The following is a 25,042-nucleotide window of genomic DNA, read 5'->3' as shown; positions in this document are numbered from 1 at the left end:
CTGCATTATTAGCATTTGTCCAGTTTCCTGTCACATTCTCAGTGTTTGGCCCCTGACCTCCTGGGCCCCTGCATTATTAGTATTTGTCCCGTTTCCTGTCACATTCTCAGTGTTTGGCCCCTGACCTCCTGGGCCCCTGCATTATTAGTATTTGTCCCAGTCACATTCTCAGTGTTTGGCCCCTGACTTCCTGGGCCCCTGCATTATTAGCATTTGTCCAGTTTCCTGTCACATTCTCAGTGTTTGGCCCCTGACCTCCTGGGCCCCTGCATTATTAGTATTTGTCCAGTTTCCTGTCATTCTCAGTGTTTGGCCCCTGACCTCCTGGGCCCCTGCATTATTAGTATTTGTCCCGTTTCCTGTCACATTCTCAGTGTTTGGCCCCTGACCTCCTGGGCCCCTGCATTATTAGTGTTTGTCCCTTTTCCTGTCACATTCTCAGTGTTTGGCCCCTGACCTCCTGGGCCCCTGCATTATTAGTATTTGTCCTGTTTCCTGTTACATTCTCAGAGTTTGGCCCCTGACCTCCTGGGCCCCTGCATTATTAGTATTTGTCACATTCTTAGTGTTTGGCCCCTGACCTTCTGGGCCCCTTCATAATTAGTATTTGTCCAGTTTCCTGTCACCTTCTCTGTGTTTGGCCCCTGACCTCCTGGGCCCCTGCATTATTAGCATTTGTCCAGTTTCCTGTCACCTTCTCAGTGTTTGGCCCCTGACCTCCTGGGCCCCTGCATTATTAGTATTTGTCCCGTTTCCTGTCACATTCTCAGTATTTGGCCCCTGACCTCCTGGGCCCCTGCATTATTAGTATTTGTCCTGTTTCCTGTTACATTCTCAGTGTTTGGCCCCTGACCTCCTGGGCCCCTGCATTATTAGTATTTGTCACATTCTTAGTGTTTGGCCCCTGACCTTCTGGGCCCCTGCATTATTAGTATTTGTCACGTTTCCTGTCACATTCTCAGTGTTTGGCCCCTGACCTCCTGGGCCCCTGCATTATTAGTATTTGTCCCAGTCACATTCTCAGTGTTTGGCCCCTGACCTCCTGGGCCCCTGCATTATTAGCATTTGTCCAGTTTCCTGTCACATTCTCAGTGTTTGGCCCCTGACCTCCTGGGCCCCTGCATTATTAGTATTTGTCCCTTTCCTGTCACATTCTCAGTGTTTGGCCCCTGACCTCCTGGGCCCCTGCATTATTAGTATTTGTCCCGTTTCCTGTCACATTCTCAGTGTTTGGCCCCTGACCTTCTGGGCCCCTGCATTATTAGTATTTGTCCAGTTTCCTGTCACACTCTCAGTGTTTGGCCCCTGACCTCCTGGGCCCCTGCATTATTAGTATTTGTCCCGTTTCCTGTCACTTTCTCAGTGTTTGGCCCCTGACCTCCTGGGCCCCTGCATTATTAGTATTTGTCCCTTTTCCTGTCACATTCTCAGTGTTTGGCCCCTGACCTCCTGGGCCCCTGCATTATTAGTATTTGTCCCGTTTCCTGTCACATTCTCAGTGTTTGGCCCCTGACCTCCTGGGCACCTGCATTATTAGTATTTGTCCCAGTCACATTCTCAGTGTTTGGCCCCTGACCACCTGGGCCCCTGCATTATTAGCATTTGTCCAGTTTCCTGTCACCTTCTCAGTGTTTGGCCCCTGACCTCCAGGGCCCCTGCATTATTAGTATTTGTCCTGTTTCTTGTTACATTCTCAGTGTTTGGCCCCTGACCTCCTGGGCCCCTGCATTATTAGTATTTGTCACATTCTTAGTGTTTGGCCCCTGACCTTCTGGGCCCCTGCATTATTAGTATTTGTCACGTTTCCTGTCACATTCTCAGTGTTTGGCCCCTGACCTCCTGGGCCCCTGCATTATTAGCATTTGTCCAGTTTCCTGTCACATTCTCAGTGTTTGGCCCCTGACCTCCTGGGCCCCTGCATTATTAGTATTTGTCCCGTTTCCTGTCACATTCTCAGTGTTTGGCCCCTGACCTCCTGGGCCCCTGCATTATTAGTATTTGTCCCGTTTCCTGTCACATTCTCAGTGTTTGGCCCCTGACCTCCTGGGCCCCTGCATTATTAGTATTTGTCCCAGTCACATTCTCAGTGTTTGGCCCCTGACCTCCTGGGCCCCTGCATTATTAGCATTTGTCCAGTTTCCTGTCACATTCTCAGTGTTTGGCCCCTGACCTCCTGGGCCCCTGCATTATTAGTATTTGTCCAGTTTCCTGTCATTCTCAGTGTTTGGCCCCTGACCTCCTGGGCCCCTGCATTATTAGTATTTGTCCCGTTTCCTGTCACATTCTCAGTGTTTGGCCCCTGACCTCCTGGGCCCCTGCATTATTAGTGTTTGTCCCTTTTCCTGTCACATTCTCAGTGTTTGGCCCCTGACCTCCTGGGCCCCTGCATTATTAGTATTTGTTCAGTTTCCTGTCACACTCTCAGTGTTTGGCCCCTGACCTCCTGGACCCCTGCATTATTAGTATTTGTCCCGTTTCCTGTCACATTCTCAGTGTTTGGCCCCTGACCTCCTGGGCCCCTGCATTATTAGTATTTGTCCCGTTTACTGTCACATTCTCAGTGTTTGGCCCCTGACCTCCTCGGCCCCTGCATTATTAGTATTTGTCCCGTTTCCTGTCACATTCTCAGTGTTTGGCCTCTGACCTCCTGGGCCCCTGCATTATTAGTATTTGTCCCGTTTCCTGTCACATTCTCAGTGTTTGGCTACTGACCTCCTGGGCCCCTGCATTATTAGTATTTGTCCAGTTTCCTGTCACCTTCTCAGTGTTTGGCCCCTGACCTCCTGGGCCCCTGCATTATTAGTATTTGTCCCGTTTCCTGTCACATTCTCAGTGTTTGGCCCCTGACCTCCTGGGCCCCTGCATTATTAGTATTTGTCCCGTTTCCTGTCACATTCTCAGTGTTTGGCCCCTGACCTCCTGGGCCCCTGCATTATTAGTATTTGTCCCGTTTCCTGTCACATTCTCAGTGTTTGGCCCCTGATCTCCTGGGCCCCTGCATTATTAGTATTTGTCCAGTTTCCTGTCACACTCTCAGTGTTTGGCCCCTGACCTCCTGGGCCCCTGCATTATTAGTATTTGTCCCGTTTCCTGTCACATTCTCAGTGTTTGGCCCCTGACCTCCTGGGCCCCTGCATTATTAGTATTTGTCCCGTTTCCTGTCACATTCTCAGTGTTTGGCCCCTGACCTCCTCGGCCCCTGCATTATTAGTATTTGTCCCGTTTCCTGTCACATTCTCAGTGTTTGGCCTCTGACCTCCTGGGCCCCTGCATTATTAGTATTTGTCCCGTTTCCTGTCACGTTCTCAGTGTTTGGCCCCTGACCTCCTGGGCCCCTGCATTATTAGTATTTGTCCCGTTTCCTGTCACATTCTCAGTGTTTGGCTCCTGACCTCCTGGGCCCCTGCATTATTAGTATTTGTCCAGTTTCCTGTCACCTTCTCAGTGTTTGGCCCCTGACCTCCTGGGCCCCTGCATTATTAGTATTTGTCCCGTTTCCTGTCACATTCTCAGTGTTTGGCCCCTGACCTCCTGGGCCCCTGCATTATTAGTATTTGTCCCGTTTCCTGTCACATTCTCAGTGTTTGGCCCCTGACCTCCTGGGCCCCTGCATTATTAGTATTTGTCCCGTTTCCTGTCACATTCTCAGTGTTTGGCCCCTGACCTCCTGGGCCCCTGCATTATTAGTATTTGTCCAGTTTCCTGTCACACTCTCAGTGTTTGGCCCCTGACCTCCTGGGCCCCTGCATTATTAGTATTTGTCCCGTTTCCTGTCACATTCTCAGTGTTTGGCCCCTGACCTCCTGGGCCCCTGCATTATTAGTATTTGTCCCGTTTCCTGTCACATTCTCAGTGTTTGGCCCCTGACCTCCTGGGCCCCTGCATTATTAGTATATGTCCAGTTTCCTGTCACCTTCTCAGTGTTTGGCCCCTGACCTCCTGGGCCTCTGCATTATTAGTATTTGTCCCGTTTCCTGTCACCTTCTCAGTGTTTGGCCCCTGACCCCCTGGGCCCCTGCATTATTAGTATTTGTCCCATTTCCTGTCACATTCTCAGTGTTTGGCCCCTGACCTCCTGGGCCCCTGCATTATTAGTATTTGTCCCGTTTCCTGTCACATTCTCAGTGTTTGCCCCCTGACCTCCTGGGTCCCTGCATTATTAGTATTTGTCCAGTTTCCTGTCACACTCTAAGTGTTTGGCCCCTGCTTTATTAGTATTTGTCCCCTTTCCTGTCACCTTCTCAGTGTTTGGCCCCTGACCTTCAGGGCCCCTGCATTATTAGTATTTGTCCTGTTTCCTGTTACATTCTCAGTGTTTGGCCCCTGACCTCCTGGGCCCCTGCATTATTAGTATTTGTCACATTATTAGTGTTTGGCCCCTGACCTTCTGGGCCCCTGCATTATTAGTATTTGTCCCGTTTCCTGTCACCTTCTCAGTGTTTGGCCCCTGACCTCCTGGGCCCCTGCATTATTAGCATTTGTCCAGTTTCCTGTCACCTTCTCAGTGTTTGGCCCCTGACCTCCTGGGCCCCTGCATTATTAGTATTTGTCCCGTTTCCTGTCACATTCTCAGTATTTGGCCCCTGACCTCCTGGGCCCCTGCATTATTAGTATTTGTCCAGTTTCCTGTCACATTCTCAGTGTTTGGCACCTGACCTCCTGGGCCCCTGCATTATTAGTATTTGTCACATTCTTAGTGTTTGGCCCCTGACCTTCTGGGCCCCTGCATTATTAGTATTTGTCACGTTTCCTGTCACATTCTCAGTGTTTGGCCCCTGACCTCCTGGGCCCCTGCATTATTAGCATTTGTCCAGTTTCCTGTCACATTCTCAGTGTTTGGCCCCTGACCTCCTGGGCCCCTGCATTATTAGTATATGTCCCGTTTCCTGACACATTCTCAGTGTTTGGCCCCTGACCTCCTGGGCCCCTGCATTATTAGTATTTGTCCAGTTTCCTTTCACATTCTCAGTGTTTGGCCCCTGCTTTATTAGTATTTGTCCCGTTTCCTGTCACCTTCTCAGTGTTTGGCCCCTGACCTCCAGGGCCCCTGCATTATTAGTATTTGTCCTGTTTCCTGTTACATTCTCAGTGTTTGGCCCCTGACCTCCTGGGCCCCTGCATTATTAGTATTTGTCACATTCTTAGTGTTTGGCCCCTGACCTTCTGGGCCCCTGCATTATTAGTATTTGTCCAGTTTCCTGTCACCTTCTCAGTGTTTGGCCCCTGACCTCCTGGGCCCCTGCATTATTAGCATTTGTCCAGTTTCCTGTCACCTTCTCAGTGTTTGGCCCCTGCTTTATTAGTATTTGTCCCGTTTGCTGTCACCTTCTCAGTGTTTGGCCCCTGACCTCCAGGGCCCCTGCATTATTAGTATTTGTCCCGTTTCCTGTCACATTCTCAGTATTTGGCCCCTGACCTCCTGGGCCCCTGCATTATTAGTATTTGTCCTGTTTCCTGTTACATTCTCAGTGTTTGGCCCCTGACCTCCTGGGCCCCTGCATTATTAGTATTTGTCACATTCTTAGTGTTTGGCCCCTGACCTTCTGGGCCCCTGCATTATTAGTATTTGTCACGTTTCCTGTCACATTCTCAGTGTTTGGCCCCTGACCTCCTGGGCCCCTGCATTATTAGTATTTGTCCCAGTGACATTCTCAGTGTTTGGCCCCTGACCTCCTGGGCCCCTGCATTATTAGTATTTGTCCCGTTTCCTGTCACATTCTCAGTATTTGGCCCCTGACCTCCTGGGCCCTGCATTATTAGTATTTGTCCAGTTTCCTGTCACATTCTCAGTGTTTGGCCCCTGACCTGCTGGGCCCCTGCATTATTAGTATTTGTCCTGTTTCCTGTCACCTTCTCAGTGTTTGGCCCCTGACCTCCAGGGCCCCTGCATTATTAGTATTTGTCCTGTTTCCTGTTACATTCGCAGTGTTTGGCCCCTGACCTCCTGGGCCCCTGCATTATTAGTATTTGTCACATTCTTAGTGTTTGGCCCCTGACCTTCTGGGCCCCTGCATTATTAGTATTTGTCACGTTTCCTGTCACATTCTCAGTGTTTGGCCCCTCACCTCCTGGGCCCCTGCATTATTAGCATTTGTCCAGTTTCCTGTCACATTCTCAGCGTTTGGCCTCTGACCTCCTGGGCCCCTGCATTATTAGTATTTGTCCCGTTTCCTGTCACATTCTCAGTGTTTGGCCCCTGACCTCCTGGGCCCCTGCATTATTAGTATTTGTCCCGTTTCCTGTCACATTCTCAGTGTTTGGCTCCTGACCTCCTGGGCCCCTGCATTATTAGTATTTGTCCCAGTCACATTCTCAGTGTTTGGCCCCTGACCTCCTGGGCCCCTGCATTATTAGCATTTGTCCAGTTTCCTGTCACATTCTCAGTGTTTGGCCCCTGACCTCCTGGGCCCCTGCATTATTAGTATTTGTCCAGTTTCCTGTCACATTCTCAGTGTTTGGCTCCTGACCTCCTGGGCCCCTGCATTATTAGTGTTTGTCCCTTTTCCTGTCACATTCTCAGTGTTTGGCCCCTGACCTCCTGGGCCCCTGCATTATTAGTATTTGTCCCTTTTCCTGTCACATTCTCAGTGTTTGGCCCCTGACCTCCTGGGCCCCTGCATTATTAGTATTTGTCCAGTTTCCTGTCACATTCTCAGTGTTTGGCCCCTGACCTCCTGGGCCCCTGCATTATTACTATTTGTCCAGTTTCCTGTCACATTCTCAGTGTTTGGCTCCTGACCTCCTGGGCCCCTGCATTATTAGTGTTTGTCCCTTTTCCTGTCACATTCTCAGTGTTTGGCCCCTGACCTCCTGGGCCCCTGCATTATTAGTATTTGTTCAGTTTCCTGTCACACTCTCAGTGTTTGGCCCCTGACCTCCTGGACCCCTGCATTATTAGTATTTGTCCCGTTTCCTGTCACATTCTCAGTGTTTGGCCCCTGACCTCCTGGGTCCCTGCATTATTAGTATTTGTCCCGTTTCCTGTCACATTCTCAGTGTTTGGCCCCTGACCTCCTCGGCCCCTGCATTATTAGTATTTGTCCCGTTTCCTGTCACATTCTCAGTGTTTGGCACCTGACCTCCTGGGCCCCTGCATTATTAGTATTTGTCACATTCTTAGTGTTTGGCCCCTGACCTTCTGGGCCCCTGCATTATTAGTATTTGTCACGTTTCCTGTCACATTCTCAGTGTTTGGCCCCTGACCTCCTGGGCCCCTGCATTATTAGTATATGTCCCGTTTCCTGACACATTCTCAGTGTTTGGCCCCTGACCTCCTGGGCCCCTGCATTATTAGTATTTGTCCAGTTTCCTTTCACATTCTCAGTGTTTGGCCCCTGCTTTATTAGTATTTGTCCCGTTTCCTGTCACCTTCTCAGTGTTTGGCCCCTGACCTCCAGGGCCCCTGCATTATTAGTATTTGTCCTGTTTCCTGTTACATTCTCAGTGTTTGGCCCCTGACCTCCTGGGCCCCTGCATTATTAGTATTTGTCACATTCTTAGTGTTTGGCCCCTGACCTTCTGGGCCCCTGCATTATTAGTATTTGTCCAGTTTCCTGTCACCTTCTCAGTGTTTGGCCCCTGACCTCCTGGGCCCCTGCATTATTAGCATTTGTCCAGTTTCCTGTCACCTTCTCAGTGTTTGGCCCCTGCTTTATTAGTATTTGTCCCGTTTGCTGTCACCTTCTCAGTGTTTGGCCCCTGACCTCCAGGGCCCCTGCATTATTAGTATTTGTCCCGTTTCCTGTCACATTCTCAGTATTTGGCCCCTGACCTCCTGGGCCCCTGCATTATTAGTATTTGTCCTGTTTCCTGTTACATTCTCAGTGTTTGGCCCCTGACCTCCTGGGCCCCTGCATTATTAGTATTTGTCACATTCTTAGTGTTTGGCCCCTGACCTTCTGGGCCCCTGCATTATTAGTATTTGTCACGTTTCCTGTCACATTCTCAGTGTTTGGCCCCTGACCTCCTGGGCCCCTGCATTATTAGTATTTGTCCCAGTCACATTCTCAGTGTTTGGCCCCTGACCTCCTGGGCCCCTGCATTATTAGTATTTGTTCCGTTTCCTGTCACATTCTCAGTATTTGGCCCCTGACTTCCTGGGCCCTGCATTATTAGTATTTGTCCAGTTTCCTGTCACATTCTCAGTGTTTGGCCCCTGACCTGCTGGGCCCCTGCATTATTAGTATTTGTCCTGTTTCCTGTCACCTTCTCAGTGTTTGGCCCCTGACCTCCAGGGCCCCTGCATTATTAGTATTTGTCCTGTTTCCTGTTACATTCTCAGTGTTTGGCCCCTGACCTCCTGGGCCCCTGCATTATTAGTATTTGTCACATTCTTAGTGTTTGGCCCCTGACCTTCTGGGCCCCTGCATTATTAGTATTTGTCACGTTTCCTGTCACATTCTCAGTGTTTGGCCCCTCACCTCCTGGGCCCCTGCATTATTAGCATTTGTCCAGTTTCCTGTCACATTCTCAGTGTTTGGCCCCTGACCTCCTGGGCCCCTGCATTATTAGTATTTGTCCCGTTTCCTGTCACATTCTCAGTGTTTGGCCCCTGACCTCCTGGGCCCCTGCATTATTAGTATTTGTCCCGTTTCCTGTCACATTCTCAGTGTTTGGCTCCTGACCTCCTGGGCCCCTGCATTATTAGTATTTGTCCCAGTCACATTCTCAGTGTTTGGCCCCTGACCTCCTGGGCCCCTGCATTATTAGCATTTGTCCAGTTTCCTGTCACATTCTCAGTGTTTGGCCCCTGACCTCCTGGGCCCCTGCATTATTACTATTTGTCCAGTTTCCTGTCACATTCTCAGTGTTTGGCCCCTGACCTCCTGGGCCCCTGCATTATTAGTATTTGTCCCGTTTCCTGTCACATTCTCAGTGTTTGGCTCCTGACCTCCTGGGCCCCTGCATTATTAGTGTTTGTCCCTTTTCCTGTCACATTCTCAGTGTTTGGCCCCTGACCTCCTGGGCCCCTGCATTATTAGTATTTGTTCAGTTTCCTGTCACACTCTCAGTGTTTGGCCCCTGACCTCCTGGACCCCTGCATTATTAGTATTTGTCCCGTTTCCTGTCACATTCTCAGTGTTTGGCCCCTGACCTCCTGGGTCCCTGCATTATTAGTATTTGTCCCGTTTCCTGTCACATTCTCAGTGTTTGGCCCCTGACCTCCTGGGCCCCTGCATTATTAGTATTTGTCACATTCTTAGTGTTTGGCCCCTGACCTTCTGGGCCCCTGCATTATTAGTATTTGTCACGTTTCCTGTCACATTCTCAGTGTTTGGCCCCTCACCTCCTGGGCCCCTGCATTATTAGCATTTGTCCAGTTTCCTGTCACATTCTCAGCGTTTGGCCTCTGACCTCCTGGGCCCCTGCATTATTAGTATTTGTCCCGTTTCCTGTCACATTCTCAGTGTTTGGCCCCTGACCTCCTGGGCCCCTGCATTATTAGTATTTGTCCCGTTTCCTGTCACATTCTCAGTGTTTGGCTCCTGACCTCCTGGGCCCCTGCATTATTAGTATTTGTCCCAGTCACATTCTCAGTGTTTGGCCCCTGACCTCCTGGGCCCCTGCATTATTAGCATTTGTCCAGTTTCCTGTCACATTCTCAGTGTTTGGCCCCTGACCTCCTGGGCCCCTGCATTATTAGTATTTGTCCAGTTTCCTGTCACATTCTCAGTGTTTGGCCCCTGACCTCCTGGGCCCCTGCATTATTAGTATTTGTCCCGTTTCCTGTCACATTCTCAGTGTTTGGCTCCTGACCTCCTGGGCCCCTGCATTATTAGTGTTTGTCCCTTTTCCTGTCACATTCTCAGTGTTTGGCCCCTGACCTCCTGGGCCCCTGCATTATTAGTATTTGTTCAGTTTCCTGTCACACTCTCAGTGTTTGGCCCCTGACCTCCTGGACCCCTGCATTATTAGTATTTGTCCCGTTTCCTGTCACATTCTCAGTGTTTGGCCCCTGACCTCCTGGGTCCCTGCATTATTAGTATTTGTCCCGTTTCCTGTCACATTCTCAGTGTTTGGCCCCTGACCTCCTCGGCCCCTGCATTATTAGTATTTGTCCCGTTTCCTGTCACATTCTCAGTGTTTGGCCTCTGACCTCCTGGGCCCCTGCATTATTAGTATTTGTCCCGTTTCCTGTCACATTCTCAGTGTTTGGCCCCTGACCTCCTGGGCCCCTGCATTATTAGTATATGTCCAGTTTCCTGTCACCTTCTCAGTGTTTGGCCCCTGACCTCCTGGGCCCCTGCATTATTAGTATTTGTCCCGTTTCCTGTCACCTTCTCAGTGTTTGGCCCCTGACCCCCTGGGCCCCTGCATTATTAGTATTTGTCCCATTTCCTGTCACATTCTCAGTGTTTGGCCCCTGACCTCCTGGGCCCCTGCATTATTAGTATTTGTCCCGTTTCCTGTCACATTCTCAGTGTTTGCCCCCTGACCTCCTGGGTCCCTGCATTATTAGTATTTGTCCAGTTTCCTGTCACACTCTAAGTGTTTGGCCCCTGCTTTATTAGTATTTGTCCCCTTTCCTGTCACCTTCTCAGTGTTTGGCCCCTGACCTTCAGGGCCCCTGCATTATTAGTATTTGTCCTGTTTCCTGTTACATTCTCAGTGTTTGGCCCCTGACCTCCTGGGCCCCTGCATTATTAGTATTTGTCACATTCTTAGTGTTTGGCCCCTGACCTTCTGGGCCCCTGCATTATTAGTATTTGTCCCGTTTCCTGTCACCTTCTCAGTGTTTGGCCCCTGACCTCCTGGGCCCCTGCATTATTAGCATTTGTTCAGTTTCCTGTCACCTTCTCAGTGTTTGGCCCCTGACCTCCTGGGCCCCTGCATTATTAGTATTTGTCACATTCTTAGTGTTTGGCCCCTGACCTTCTGGGCCCCTGCATTATTAGTATTTGTCACGTTTCCTGTCACATTCTCAGTGTTTGGCCCCTGACCTCCTGGGCCCCTGCATTATTAGTATATGTCCCGTTTCCTGACACATTCTCAGTGTTTGGCCCCTGACCTCCTGGGCCCCTGCATTATTAGTATTTGTCCAGTTTCCTTTCACATTCTCAGTGTTTGGCCCCTGCTTTATTAGTATTTGTCCCGTTTCCTGTCACCTTCTCAGTGTTTGGCCCCTGACCTCCAGGGCCCCTGCATTATTAGTATTTGTCCTGTTTCCTGTTACATTCTCAGTGTTTGGCCCCTGACCTCCTGGGCCCCTGCATTATTAGTATTTGTCACATTCTTAGTGTTTGGCCCCTGACCTTCTGGGCCCCTGCATTATTAGTATTTGTCCAGTTTCCTGTCACCTTCTCAGTGTTTGGCCCCTGACCTCCTGGGCCCCTGCATTATTAGCATTTGTCCAGTTTCCTGTCACCTTCTCAGTGTTTGGCCCCTGCTTTATTAGTATTTGTCCCGTTTGCTGTCACCTTCTCAGTGTTTGGCCCCTGACCTCCAGGGCCCCTGCATTATTAGTATTTGTCCCGTTTCCTGTCACATTCTCAGTATTTGGCCCCTGACCTCCTGGGCCCCTGCATTATTAGTATTTGTCCTGTTTCCTGTTACATTCTCAGTGTTTGGCCCCTGACCTCCTGGGCCCCTGCATTATTAGTATTTGTCACATTCTTAGTGTTTGGCCCCTGACCTTCTGGGCCCCTGCATTATTAGTATTTGTCACGTTTCCTGTCACATTCTCAGTGTTTGGCCCCTGACCTCCTGGGCCCCTGCATTATTAGTATTTGTCCCAGTCACATTCTCAGTGTTTGGCCCCTGACCTCCTGGGCCCCTGCATTATTAGTATTTGTTCCGTTTCCTGTCACATTCTCAGTATTTGGCCCCTGACTTCCTGGGCCCTGCATTATTAGTATTTGTCCAGTTTCCTGTCACATTCTCAGTGTTTGGCCCCTGACCTGCTGGGCCCCTGCATTATTAGTATTTGTCCTGTTTCCTGTCACCTTCTCAGTGTTTGGCCCCTGACCTCCAGGGCCCCTGCATTATTAGTATTTGTCCTGTTTCCTGTTACATTCTCAGTGTTTGGCCCCTGACCTCCTGGGCCCCTGCATTATTAGTATTTGTCACATTCTTAGTGTTTGGCCCCTGACCTTCTGGGCCCCTGCATTATTAGTATTTGTCACGTTTCCTGTCACATTCTCAGTGTTTGGCCCCTCACCTCCTGGGCCCCTGCATTATTAGCATTTGTCCAGTTTCCTGTCACATTCTCAGTGTTTGGCCCCTGACCTCCTGGGCCCCTGCATTATTAGTATTTGTCCCGTTTCCTGTCACATTCTCAGTGTTTGGCCCCTGACCTCCTGGGCCCCTGCATTATTAGTATTTGTCCCGTTTCCTGTCACATTCTCAGTGTTTGGCCCCTGACCTCCTGGGCCCCTGCATTATTAGTATTTGTCCCGTTTCCTGTCACATTCTCAGTGTTTGGCTCCTGACCTCCTGGGCCCCTGCATTATTAGTATTTGTCCCAGTCACATTCTCAGTGTTTGGCCCCTGACCTCCTGGGCCCCTGCATTATTAGCATTTGTCCAGTTTCCTGTCACATTCTCAGTGTTTGGCCCCTGACCTCCTGGGCCCCTGCATTATTACTATTTGTCCAGTTTCCTGTCACATTCTCAGTGTTTGGCCCCTGACCTCCTGGGCCCCTGCATTATTAGTATTTGTCCCGTTTCCTGTCACATTCTCAGTGTTTGGCTCCTGACCTCCTGGGCCCCTGCATTATTAGTGTTTGTCCCTTTTCCTGTCACATTCTCAGTGTTTGGCCCCTGACCTCCTGGGCCCCTGCATTATTAGTATTTGTTCAGTTTCCTGTCACACTCTCAGTGTTTGGCCCCTGACCTCCTGGACCCCTGCATTATTAGTATTTGTCCCGTTTCCTGTCACATTCTCAGTGTTTGGCCCCTGACCTCCTGGGTCCCTGCATTATTAGTATTTGTCCCGTTTCCTGTCACATTCTCAGTGTTTGGCCCCTGACCTCCTCGGCCCCTGCATTATTAGTATTTGTCCCGTTTCCTGTCACATTCTCAGTGTTTGGCCTCTGACCTCCTGGGCCCCTGCATTATTAGTATTTGTCCCGTTTCCTGTCACATTCTCAGTGTTTGGCTCCTGACCTCCTGGGCCCCTGCATTATTAGTATTTGTCCCGTTTCCTGTCACATTCTCAGTATTTGGCCCCTGACCTCCTGGGCCCCTGCATTATTAGTATTTGTCCCATTTCCTGTCACATTCTCAGTGTTTGGCCCCTGACCTCCTGGGCCCCTGCATTATTAGTATTTGTCCAGTTTCCTGTCGCTTTCTCAGTGTTTGGCCCCTGACTTCCTGGGCCCCTGCATTATTAGCATTTGTCCAGTTTCCTGTCACCTTCTCAGTGTTTGGCCCCTGATCTCCTGGGCCCCTGCATTATTAGTATTTGTCCAGTTTCCTGTCACACTCTCAGTGTTTGGCCCCTGACCTCCTGGGCCCCTGCATTATTAGTATTTGTCCCGTTTCCTGTCACATTCTCAGTGTTTGGCCCCTGACCTCCTGGGCCCCTGCATTATTAGTATTTGTCCCGTTTGCTGTCACATTCTCAGTGTTTGGCCCCTGCTTTATTAGTATTTGTCCCGTTTCCTGTCACCTTCTCAGTGTTTGGCCCCTGACCTCCAGGGCCCCTGCATTATTAGTATTTGTCCTGTTTCCTGTTACATTCTCAGTGTTTGGCCCCTGACCTCCTGGGCCCCTGCATTATTAGTATTTGTCACATTCTTAGTGTTTGGCCCCTGACCTTCTGGGCCCCTTCATTATTAGTATTTGTCCAGTTTCCTGTCACCTTCTCCGTGTTTGGCCCCTGACCTCCTGGGCCCCTGCATTATTAGCATTTGTCCAGTTTCCTGTCACCTTCTCAGTGTTTGGCCCCTGACCTCCTGGGCCCCTGCATTATTAGTATTTGTCCCGTTTCCTGTCACATTCTCAGTATTTGGCCCCTGACCTCCTGGGCCCCTGCATTATTAGTATTTGTCCTGTTTCCTGTTACATTCTCAGTGTTTGGCCCCTGACCTCCTGGGCCCCTGCATTATTAGTATTTGTCACATTCTTAGTGTTTGGCCCCTGACCTTCTGGGCCCCTGCATTATTAGTATTTGTCACGTTTCCTTTCACATTCTCAGTGTTTGGCCCCTGACCTCCTGGGCCCCTGCATTATTAGTATTTGGCCCAGTCACATTCTCAGTGTTTGGCCCCTGACCTCCTGGGCCCCTGCATTATTAGCATTTGTCCAGTTTCCTGTCACATTCTCAGTGTTTGGCCCCTGACATCCTGGGCCCCTGCATTATTAGTATTTGTCCCGTTTCCTGTCACATTCTCAGTGTTTGGCCCCTGCTTTATTAGTATTTGTCCCGTTTCCTGTCACCTTCTCAGTGTTTGGCCCCTGACCTCCTGGGCCCCTGCATTATTAGTACTTGTCACATTCTTAGTGTTTGGCCCCTGACCTTCTGGTCCCCTTCATCATTAGTATTTGTCCAGTTTCCTGTCACCTTCTCCGTGTTTGGCCCCTGACCTCCTGGGCCCCTGCATTATTAGCATTTGTCCAGTTTCCTGTCACCTTCTCAGTGTTTGGCCACTGACCTCCTGGGCCCCTGCATTATTAGTATTTGTCCCGTTTCCTGTCACATTCTCAGTATTTGGCCCCTGACCTCCTGGGCCCCTGCATTATTAGTATTTGTCCTGTTTCCTGTTACATTCTCAGTGTTTGGCCCCTGACCTCCTGGGCCCCTGCATTATTAGTATTTGTCACATTCTTAGTGTTTGGCCCCTGACCTTCTGGGCCCCTGCATTATTAGTATTTGTCACGTTTCCTGTCATATTCTCAGTGTTTGGCACCTGACCTCCTGGGCCCCTGCATTATTAGTATTTGTCCCAGTCACATTCTCAGTGTTTGGCCTCTGACCTCCTGGGCCCCTGCATTATTAGCATTTGTCCAGTTTCCTGTCACATTCTCAGTGTTTGGCCCCTGACATCCTGGACCCCTGAATTATTAGTATTTGTCCCGTTTCCTGTCACATTCTCAGTGTTTGGCTCCTGACCTCCTGGGACTCTGCATTATTAGTATTTGTCCAGTTTCCTGTCACCTTCTCAGTGTTTGGCCCCTGACCTCCTGGGCCCCTGCATTATTAGTATTTGTCCCGTTTCCTGTCACATTCTCAGTGTTTGGCACCTGACCTCCTGGGCCCCTGCATTATTAGTATTTGTCCCGTTTCCTGTCACATTCTCAGTGTTTGGCCCCTGACCTCCTGGGCCCCTGCATTATTAGTATTTGTCCCGTTTCCTGTCACATTCTTAGTGTTTGGCCCCTGATCTCCTGGGCCCCTGCATTATTAGTATTTGTCCAGTTTCCTGTCACACTGTCAGTGTTTGGCCCCTGACCTCCTGGGCCCCTGCATTATTAGTATTTGTCCCGTTTCCTGTCACATTCTCAGTGTTTGGCCCCTGACCTCCTGGGCCCCTGCATTATTAGTATTTGTCCCGTTTCCTGTCACATTCTCAGTGTTTGGCCCCTGCTTTATTAGTATTTGACCCGTTTCCTGTCACCTTCTCAGTGTTTGGCCCCTGACCTCCAGGGCCCCTGCATTATTAGTATTTGTCCTGTTTCCTGTTACATTCTCAGTGTTTGGCCCCTGACCTCCTGGGCCCCTGCATTATTAGTATTTGTCACATTCTTAGCGTTTGGCCCATGACCTTCTGTTCCCCTTCATTATTAGTATTTGTCCAGTTTCCTGTCACCTTCTCCGTGTTTGGCCCCTGACCTCCTGGGCCCCTGCATTATTAGCATTTGTCCAGTTTCCTGTCACCTTCTCAGTGTTTGGCCCCTGACCTCCTGGGCCCCTGCATTATTAGTATTTGTCCCGTTTCCTGTCACATTCTCAGTATTTGGCCCCTGACCTCCTGAGCCCCTGCATTATTAGTATTTGTCCTGTTTCCTGTTACATTCTCAGTGTTTGGCCCCTGACCTCCTGGGCCCCTGCATTATTAGTATTTGTCACGTTTCCTGTCACATTCTCAGTGTTTGGCCCCTGACCTCCTGAGCCCCTGCATTATTAGTATTTGTCCCAGTCACATTCTCAGTGTTTGGCCCCTGACCTCCTGGGCCCCTGCATTATTAGTATTTGTCACGTTTCCTGTCACATTCTCAGTGTTTGGCCCCTGACCTCCTGAGCCCCTGCATTATTAGTATTTGTCCCAGTCACATTCTCAGTGTTTGGCCCCTGACCTCCTGGGCCCCTGCATTATTAGTATTTGTCACATTCTTAGTGTTTGGCCCCTGACCTTCTGGGCCCCTGCATTATTAGTATTTGTCACGTTTCCTGTCACATTCTCAGTGTTTGGCCCCTGACCTCCTGGGCCCCTGCATTATTAGTATTTGTCCCAGTCACATTCTCAGTGTTTGGCCCCTGACCTCCTGGGCCCCTGCATTATTAGCATTTGTCCAGTTTCCTGTCACATTCTCAGTGTTTGGCCCCTGACATCCTGGGCCCCTGCATTATTAGTATTTGTCCCGTTTCCTGTCACATTCTCAGTGTTTGGCCCCTGACCTCCTGGGCCCCTGCATTATTAGTATTTGTCCCTTTCCTGTCACATTCTCAATGTTTGGCCCCTGACCTCCTGGGCCCCTGCATTATTAGTATTTGTCCCGTTTACTGTCACATTCTCAGTGTTTGGCCCCTGACCTTCTGGGCCCCTGCATTATTAGTATTTGTCCAGTTTCCTGTCACACTCTCAGTGTTTGGCCCCTGACCTCCTGGGCCCCTGCATTATTAGTATTTGTCCCGTTTCCTGTCACATTCTCAGTGTTTGGCCCCTGACCTCCTGAGCCCCTGCATTATTAGTATTTGTCCCTTTCTTGTCACATTCTCAGTGTTTGGCCCCTGACCTCCTGGGCCCCTGCATTATTAGTATTTGTCCCGTTTCCTGTCACATTCTCAGTATTTGGCCCCTGACCTCCTGGGCCCCTGCATTATTAGTATTTGTCCCGTTTCCTGTCACATTCTCAGTGTTTGGCCCCTGACCTCCTGGGCCCCTGCATTATTAGTATTTGTCCCGTTTCCTGTCACATTCTCAGTGTTTGGCTCCTGACCTCCTGGGCCCCTGCATTATTAGTTTTTGTCCAGTTTCCTGTCACCTTCTGTGTTTGGCCCCTGACCTCCTGGGCCCCTGCATTATTAGTATTTGTCCCGTTTCCTGTCACATTCTCAGTGTTTGGCCCCTGACCTCCTGGGCCCCTGCATTATTAGTATTTGTCCCGTTTCCTGTCACATTCTCAGTGTTTGGCCCCTGACCTCCTGGGCCCCTGCACTATTAGTATTTGTCCCGTTTCCTGTCACATTCTCAGTGTTTGGCCCCTGATCTCCTGGGCCCCTGCATTATTAGTATTTGTCCAGTTTCCTTTCACACTCTCAGTGTTTGGCCCCTGACCTCCTGGGCCCCTGCATTATTAATATTTTTCCAGTTTCCTGTCACATTCTCAGTGTTTGGCCCCTGACCTCCTGGGCCCCTGCATTATTAGTATTTGTCCCGTTTCCTGTCACATTCTCAGTGTTTGGCCCCTGACCTCCTGGGCCCCTGCATTATTAGTATATGTCCAGTTTCCTGTCACCTTCTCAGTGTTTGGCCCCTGACCTCCTGGGCCCCTGCATTATTAGTATTTGTCCCGTTTCCTGTCACCTTCTCAGTGTTTGGCCCCTGACCTCCTCGGCCCGTGCATTATTAGTATTTGTCCCATTTCCTGTCACATTCTCAGTGTTTGGCCCCTGACCTCCTGGGCCCCTGCATTATTAGTATTTGTCCAGTTTCCTGTCGCTTTCTCAGTGTTTGGCCCCTGACTTCTTCGGCCCCTGCATTATTAGCATTTGTCCAGTTTCCTGTCACCTTCTCAGTGTTTGGCCCCTGACCTCCTGGGCCCCTGCATTATTAGTATTTGTCCCGTTTCCTGTCACATTCTCAGTATTTGGCCCCTGACCTCCTGGGCCCCTGCATTATTAGTATTTGTCCTGTTTCCTGTTACATTCTCAGTGTTTGGCCCCTGACCTCCTGGGCCCCTGCATTATTATTATTTGTCACATTCTTAGTGTTTGGCCCCTGACCTTCTGGGCCCCTGCATTATTAGTATTTGTCACGTTTCCTGTCACATTCTCAGTGTTTGGCCCCTGACCTCCTGGGCCCCTGCATTATTAGTATTTGTCCCAGTCACATTCTCAGTGTTTGGCCCCTGACCTCCTGGGCCCCTGCATTATTAGCATTTGTCCAGTTTCCTGTCACATTCTCAGTGTTTGGCCCCTGACATCCTGGGCTCCTGCATTATTAGTATTTGTCCCGTTTCCTGTCACATTCTCAGTGTTTGGCCCCTGACCTCCTGGGCCCCTGCATTATTAGTATTTGTCCCTTTCCTGTCACATTCTCAGTGTTTGGCCCCTGACCTCCTGGGCCCCTGCATTATTAGTATTTGTCCCTTTTCCTGTCACATTCTCAGTGTTTGGCCCCTGACCTCCTGGGCCCCTGCATTATTAGTATTTGTTCAGTTTCCTGTCACACTCTCAGTGTTTGGCCCCTGACCTCCTGGACCCCTGCATTATTAGTATTTGTCCCGTTTCCTGTCACATTCTCAGTGTTTGGCCCCTGACCTCCTGGGTCCCTGCATTATTAGTATTTGTCCCGTTTCCTGTCACATTCTCAGTGTTTGGCCCCTGACCTCCTCGGCCCCTGCATTATTAGTATTTGTCCCGTTTCCTGTCACATTCTCAGTGTTTGGCCTCTGACCTCCTGGGCCCCTGCATTATTAGTATTTGTCCCGTTTCCTGTCACATTCTCAGTGTTTGGCTCCTGACCTCCTGGGCCCCTGCATTATTAGTATTTGTCCCGTTTCCTGTCACATTCTCAGTATTTGGCCCCTGACCTCCTGGGCCCCTGCATTATTAGTATTTGTCCCATTTCCTGTCACATTCTCAGTGTTTGGCCCCTGACCTCCTGGGCCCCTGCATTATTAGTATTTGTCCAGTTTCCTGTCGCTTTCTCAGTGTTTGGCCCCTGACTTCCTGGGCCCCTGCATTATTTGCATTTGTCCAGTTTCCTGTCACCTTCTCAGTGTTTGGCCCCTGATCTCCTGGGCCCCTGCATTATTAGTATTTGTCCAGTTTCCTGTCACACTCTCAGTGTTTGGCCCCTGACCTCCTGGGCCCCTGCATTATTAGTATTTGTCCCGTTTCCTGTCACATTCTCAGTGTTTGGCCCCTGACCTCCTGGGCCCCTGCATTATTAGTATTTGTCCCGTTTGCTGTCACATTCTCAGTGTTTGGCCCCTGCTTTATTAGTATTTGTCCCGTTTCCTGTCACCTTCTCAGTGTTTGGCCCCTGACCTCCAGGGCCCCTGCATTATTAGTATTTGTCCTGTTTCCTGTTACATTCTCAGTGTTTGGCCCCTGACCTCCTGGGCCCCTGCATTATTAGTATTTGTCACATTCTTAGTGTTTGGCCCCTGACCTTCTGGGCCCCTTCATTATTAGTATTTGTCCAGTTTCCTGTCACCTTCTCCGTGTTTGGCCCCTGACCTCCTGGGCCCCTGCATTATTAGCATTTGTCCAGTTTCCTGTCACCTTCTCAGTGTTTGGCCCCTGACCTCCTGGGCCCCTGCATTATTAGTATTTGTCCCGTTTCCTGTCACATTCTCAGTATTTGGCCCCTGACCTCCTGGGCCCCTGCATTATTAGTATTTGTCCTGTTTCCTGTTACATTCTCAGTGTTTGGCCCCTGACCTCCTGGGCCCCTGCATTATTAGTATTTGTCACATTCTTAGTGTTTGGCCCCTGACCTTCTGGGCCCCTGCATTATTAGTATTTGTCACGTTTCCTTTCACATTCTCAGTGTTTGGCCCCTGACCTCCTGGGCCCCTGCATTATTAGTATTTGGCCCAGTCACATTCTCAGTGTTTGGCCCCTGACCTCCTGGGCCCCTGCATTATTAGCATTTGTCCAGTTTCCTGTCACATTCTCAGTGTTTGGCCCCTGACATCCTGGGCCCCTGCATTATTAGTATTTGTCCCGTTTCCTGTCACATTCTCAGTGTTTGGCCCCTGCTTTATTAGTATTTGTCCCGTTTCCTGTCACCTTCTCAGTGTTTGGCCCCTGACCTCCTGGGCCCCTGCATTATTAGTACTTGTCACATTCTTAGTGTTTGGCCCCTGACCTTCTGGTCCCCTTCATCATTAGTATTTGTCCAGTTTCCTGTCACCTTCTCCGTGTTTGGCCCCTGACCTCCTGGGCCCCTGCATTATTAGCATTTGTCCAGTTTCCTGTCACCTTCTCAGTGTTTGGCCACTGACCTCCTGGGCCCCTGCATTATTAGTATTTGTCCCGTTTCCTGTCACATTCTCAGTATTTGGCCCCTGACCTCCTGGGCCCCTGCATTATTAGTATTTGTCCTGTTTCCTGTTACATTCTCAGTGTTTGGCCCCTGACCTCCTGGGCCCCTGCATTATTAGTATTTGTCACATTCTTAGTGTTTGGCCCCTGACCTTCTGGGCCCCTGCATTATTAGTATTTGTCACGTTTCCTGTCATATTCTCAGTGTTTGGCACCTGACCTCCTGGGCCCCTGCATTATTAGTATTTGTCCCAGTCACATTCTCAGTGTTTGGCCTCTGACCTCCTGGGCCCCTGCATTATTAGCATTTGTCCAGTTTCCTGTCACATTCTCAGTGTTTGGCCCCTGACATCCTGGACCCCTGAATTATTAGTATTTGTCCCGTTTCCTGTCACATTCTCAGTGTTTGGCTCCTGACCTCCTGGGACTCTGCATTATTAGTATTTGTCCAGTTTCCTGTCACCTTCTCAGTGTTTGGCCCCTGACCTCCTGGGCCCCTGCATTATTAGTATTTGTCCCGTTTCCTGTCACATTCTCAGTGTTTGGCACCTGACCTCCTGGGCCCCTGCATTATTAGTATTTGTCCCGTTTCCTGTCACATTCTCAGTGTTTGGCCCCTGACCTCCTGGGCCCCTGCATTATTAGTATTTGTCCCGTTTCCTGTCACATTCTTAGTGTTTGGCCCCTGATCTCCTGGGCCCCTGCATTATTAGTATTTGTCCAGTTTCCTGTCACACTGTCAGTGTTTGGCCCCTGACCTCCTGGGCCCCTGCATTATTAGTATTTGTCCCGTTTCCTGTCACATTCTCAGTGTTTGGCCCCTGACCTCCTGGGCCCCTGCATTATTAGTATTTGTCCCGTTTCCTGTCACATTCTCAGTGTTTGGCCCCTGCTTTATTAGTATTTGACCCGTTTCCTGTCACCTTCTCAGTGTTTGGCCCCTGACCTCCAGGGCCCCTGCATTATTAGTATTTGTCCTGTTTCCTGTTACATTCTCAGTGTTTGGCCCCTGACCTCCTGGGCCCCTGCATTATTAGTATTTGTCACATTCTTAGCGTTTGGCCCATGACCTTCTGTTCCCCTTCATTATTAGTATTTGTCCAGTTTCCTGTCACCTTCTCCGTGTTTGGCCCCTGACCTCCTGGGCCCCTGCATTATTAGCATTTGTCCAGTTTCCTGTCACCTTCTCAGTGTTTGGCCCCTGACCTCCTGGGCCCCTGCATTATTAGTATTTGTCCCGTTTCCTGTCACATTCTCAGTATTTGGCCCCTGACCTCCTGAGCCCCTGCATTATTAGTATTTGTCCTGTTTCCTGTTACATTCTCAGTGTTTGGCCCCTGACCTCCTGGGCCCCTGCATTATTAGTATTTGTCACGTTTCCTGTCACATTCTCAGTGTTTGGCCCCTGACCTCCTGAGCCCCTGCATTATTAGTATTTGTCCCAGTCACATTCTCAGTGTTTGGCCCCTGACCTCCTGGGCCCCTGCATTATTAGTATTTGTCACGTTTCCTGTCACATTCTCAGTGTTTGGCCCCTGACCTCCTGAGCCCCTGCATTATTAGTATTTGTCCCAGTCACATTCTCAGTGTTTGGCCCCTGACCTCCTGGGCCCCTGCATTATTAGTATTTGTCACATTCTCAGTGTTTGGCCCCTGACCTCCTGGGCCCCTGCATTATTAGCATTTGTCCAGTTTCCTGTCACATTCTCAGTGTTTGGCCCCTGACATCCTGGGCCCCTGCATTATTAGTATTTGTCCCGTTTCCTGTCACATTCTCAGTGTTTGGCCCCTGACCTCCTGGGCCCCTGCATTATTAGTATTTGTCCCTTTCCTGTCACATTCTCAATGTTTGGCCCCTGACCTCCTGGGCCCCTGCATTATTAGTATTTGTCCCGTTTACTGTCACATTCTCAGTGTTTGGCCCCTGACCTTCTGGGCCCCTGCATTATTAGTATTTGTCCAGTTTCCTGTCACACTCTCAGTGTTTGGCCCCTGACCTCCTGGGCCCCTGCATTATTAGTATTTGTCCCGTTTCCTGTCACATTCTCAGTGTTTGGCCCCTGACCTCCTGAGCCCCTGCATTATTAGTATTTGTCCCTTTCTTGTCACATTCTCAGTGTTTGGCCCCTGACCTCCTGGGCCCCTGCATTATTAGTATTTGTCCCGTTTCCTGTCACATTCTCAGTATTTGGCCCCTGACCTCCTGGGCCCCTGCATTATTAGTATTTGTCCCGTTTCCTGTCACATTCTCAGTGTTTGGCCCCTGACCTCCTGGGCCCCTGCATTATTAGTATTTGTCCCGTTTCCTGTCACATTCTCAGTGTTTGGCTCCTGACCTCCTGGGCCCCTGCATTATTAGTTTTTGTCCAGTTTCCTGTCACCTTCTGTGTTTGGCCCCTGACCTCCTGGGCCCCTGCATTATTAGTATTTGTCCCGTTTCCTGTCACATTCTCAGTGTTTGGCCCCTGACCTCCTGGGCCCCTGCATTATTAGTATTTGTCCCGTTTCCTGTCACATTCTCAGTGTTTGGCCCCTGACCTCCTGGGCCCCTGCACTATTAGTATTTGTCCCGTTTCCTGTCACATTCTCAGTGTTTGGCCCCTGATCTCCTGGGCCCCTGCATTATTAGTATTTGTCCAGTTTCCTTTCACACTCTCAGTGTTTGGCCCCTGACCTCCTGGGCCCCTGCATTATTAATATTTTTCCAGTTTCCTGTCACATTCTCAGTGTTTGGCCCCTGACCTCCTGGGCCCCTGCATTATTAGTATTTGTCCCGTTTCCTGTCACATTCTCAGTGTTTGGCCCCTGACCTCCTGGGCCCCTGCATTATTAGTATATGTCCAGTTTCCTGTCACCTTCTCAGTGTTTGGCCCCTGACCTCCTGGGCCCCTGCATTATTAGTATTTGTCCCGTTTCCTGTCACCTTCTCAGTGTTTGGCCCCTGACCTCCTCGGCCCGTGCATTATTAGTATTTGTCCCATTTCCTGTCACATTCTCAGTGTTTGGCCCCTGACCTCCTGGGCCCCTGCATTATTAGTATTTGTCCAGTTTCCTGTCGCTTTCTCAGTGTTTGGCCCCTGACTTCTTCGGCCCCTGCATTATTAGCATTTGTCCAGTTTCCTGTCACCTTCTCAGTGTTTGGCCCCTGACCTCCTGGGCCCCTGCATTATTAGTATTTGTCCCGTTTCCTGTCACATTCTCAGTATTTGGCCCCTGACCTCCTGGGCCCCTGCATTATTAGTATTTGTCCTGTTTCCTGTTACATTCTCAGTGTTTGGCCCCTGACCTCCTGGGCCCCTGCATTATTATTATTTGTCACATTCTTAGTGTTTGGCCCCTGACCTTCTGGGCCCCTGCATTATTAGTATTTGTCACGTTTCCTGTCACATTCTCAGTGTTTGGCCCCTGACCTCCTGGGCCCCTGCATTATTAGTATTTGTCCCAGTCACATTCTCAGTGTTTGGCCCCTGACCTCCTGGGCCCCTGCATTATTAGCATTTGTCCAGTTTCCTGTCACATTCTCAGTGTTTGGCCCCTGACATCCTGGGCTCCTGCATTATTAGTATTTGTCCCGTTTCCTGTCACATTCTCAGTGTTTGGCCCCTGACCTCCTGGGCCCCTGCATTATTAGTATTTGTCCCTTTCCTGTCACATTCTCAGTGTTTGGCCCCTGACCTCCTGGGCCCCTGCATTATTAGTATTTGTCCCGTTTCCTGTCACATTCTCAGTGTTTGGCCCCTGACCTTCTGGGCCCCTGCACTATTAGTATTTGTCCCGTTTCCTGTCACATTCTCAGTGTTTGGCCCCTGATCTCCTGGGCCCCTGCATTATTAGTATTTGTCCAGTTTCCTGTCACACTCTCAGTGTTTGGCCCCTGACCTCCTGGGCCCCTGCATTATTAATATTTTTCCAGTTTCCTGTCACATTCTCAGTGTTTGGCCCCTGACCTCCTGGGCCCCTGCATTATTAGTATTTGTCCCTTTTCCTGTCACATTCTCAGTGTTTGGCCCCTGACCTCCTGGGCCCCTGCATTATTAGTATTTGTCCCGTTTCCTGTCACATTCTCAGTGTTTGGCCCCTGACCTTCTGGGCCCCTGCATTATTAGGTATTTGTCCAGTTTCCTGTCACACTCTCAGTGTTTGGCCCCTGACCTCCTGGGCCCCTGCATTATTAGTATTTGTCCCGTTTCCTGTCACATTCTCAGTGTTTGGCCCCTGACCTCCTGGGCCCCTGCATTATTAGTATTTGTCCCGTTTCCTGTCACATTCTCAGTGTTTGGCCCCTGACCTCCTCGGCCCCTGCATTATTAGTATTTGTCCCGTTTCTGTCACATTCTCAGTGTTTGGCCTCTGACCTCCTGGGCCCCTGCATTATTAGTATTTGTCCAGTTTCCTTTCACACTCTCAGTGTTTGGCCCCTGACCTCCTGGGCCCCTGCATTATTAGTATTTGTCCAGTTTCCTGTCACATTCTCAGTGTTTGGCCCCTGACCTCCTGGGCCCTTGCATTATTAGTATTTGTCCCGTTTCCTGTCACATTCTCAGTGTTTGGCCCCTGACCTCCTAGGCCCCTGCATTATTAGTATTTGTCCAGTTTCCTTTCACACTCTCAGTGTTTGGCCCCTGACCTCCTGGGCCCCTGCATTATTAGTATTTGTCCAGTTTCC

Source organism: Phyllobates terribilis, unplaced genomic scaffold (genome assembly GCF_046119375.1).
Source record: "Phyllobates terribilis strain yellow unplaced genomic scaffold, ASM4611937v1 Scaffold_10__3_contigs__length_209671492, whole genome shotgun sequence".
Classification (NCBI taxonomy): domain Eukaryota; kingdom Metazoa; phylum Chordata; class Amphibia; order Anura; family Dendrobatidae; genus Phyllobates; species Phyllobates terribilis.
This window is presented reverse-complemented; position numbering follows the sequence as displayed.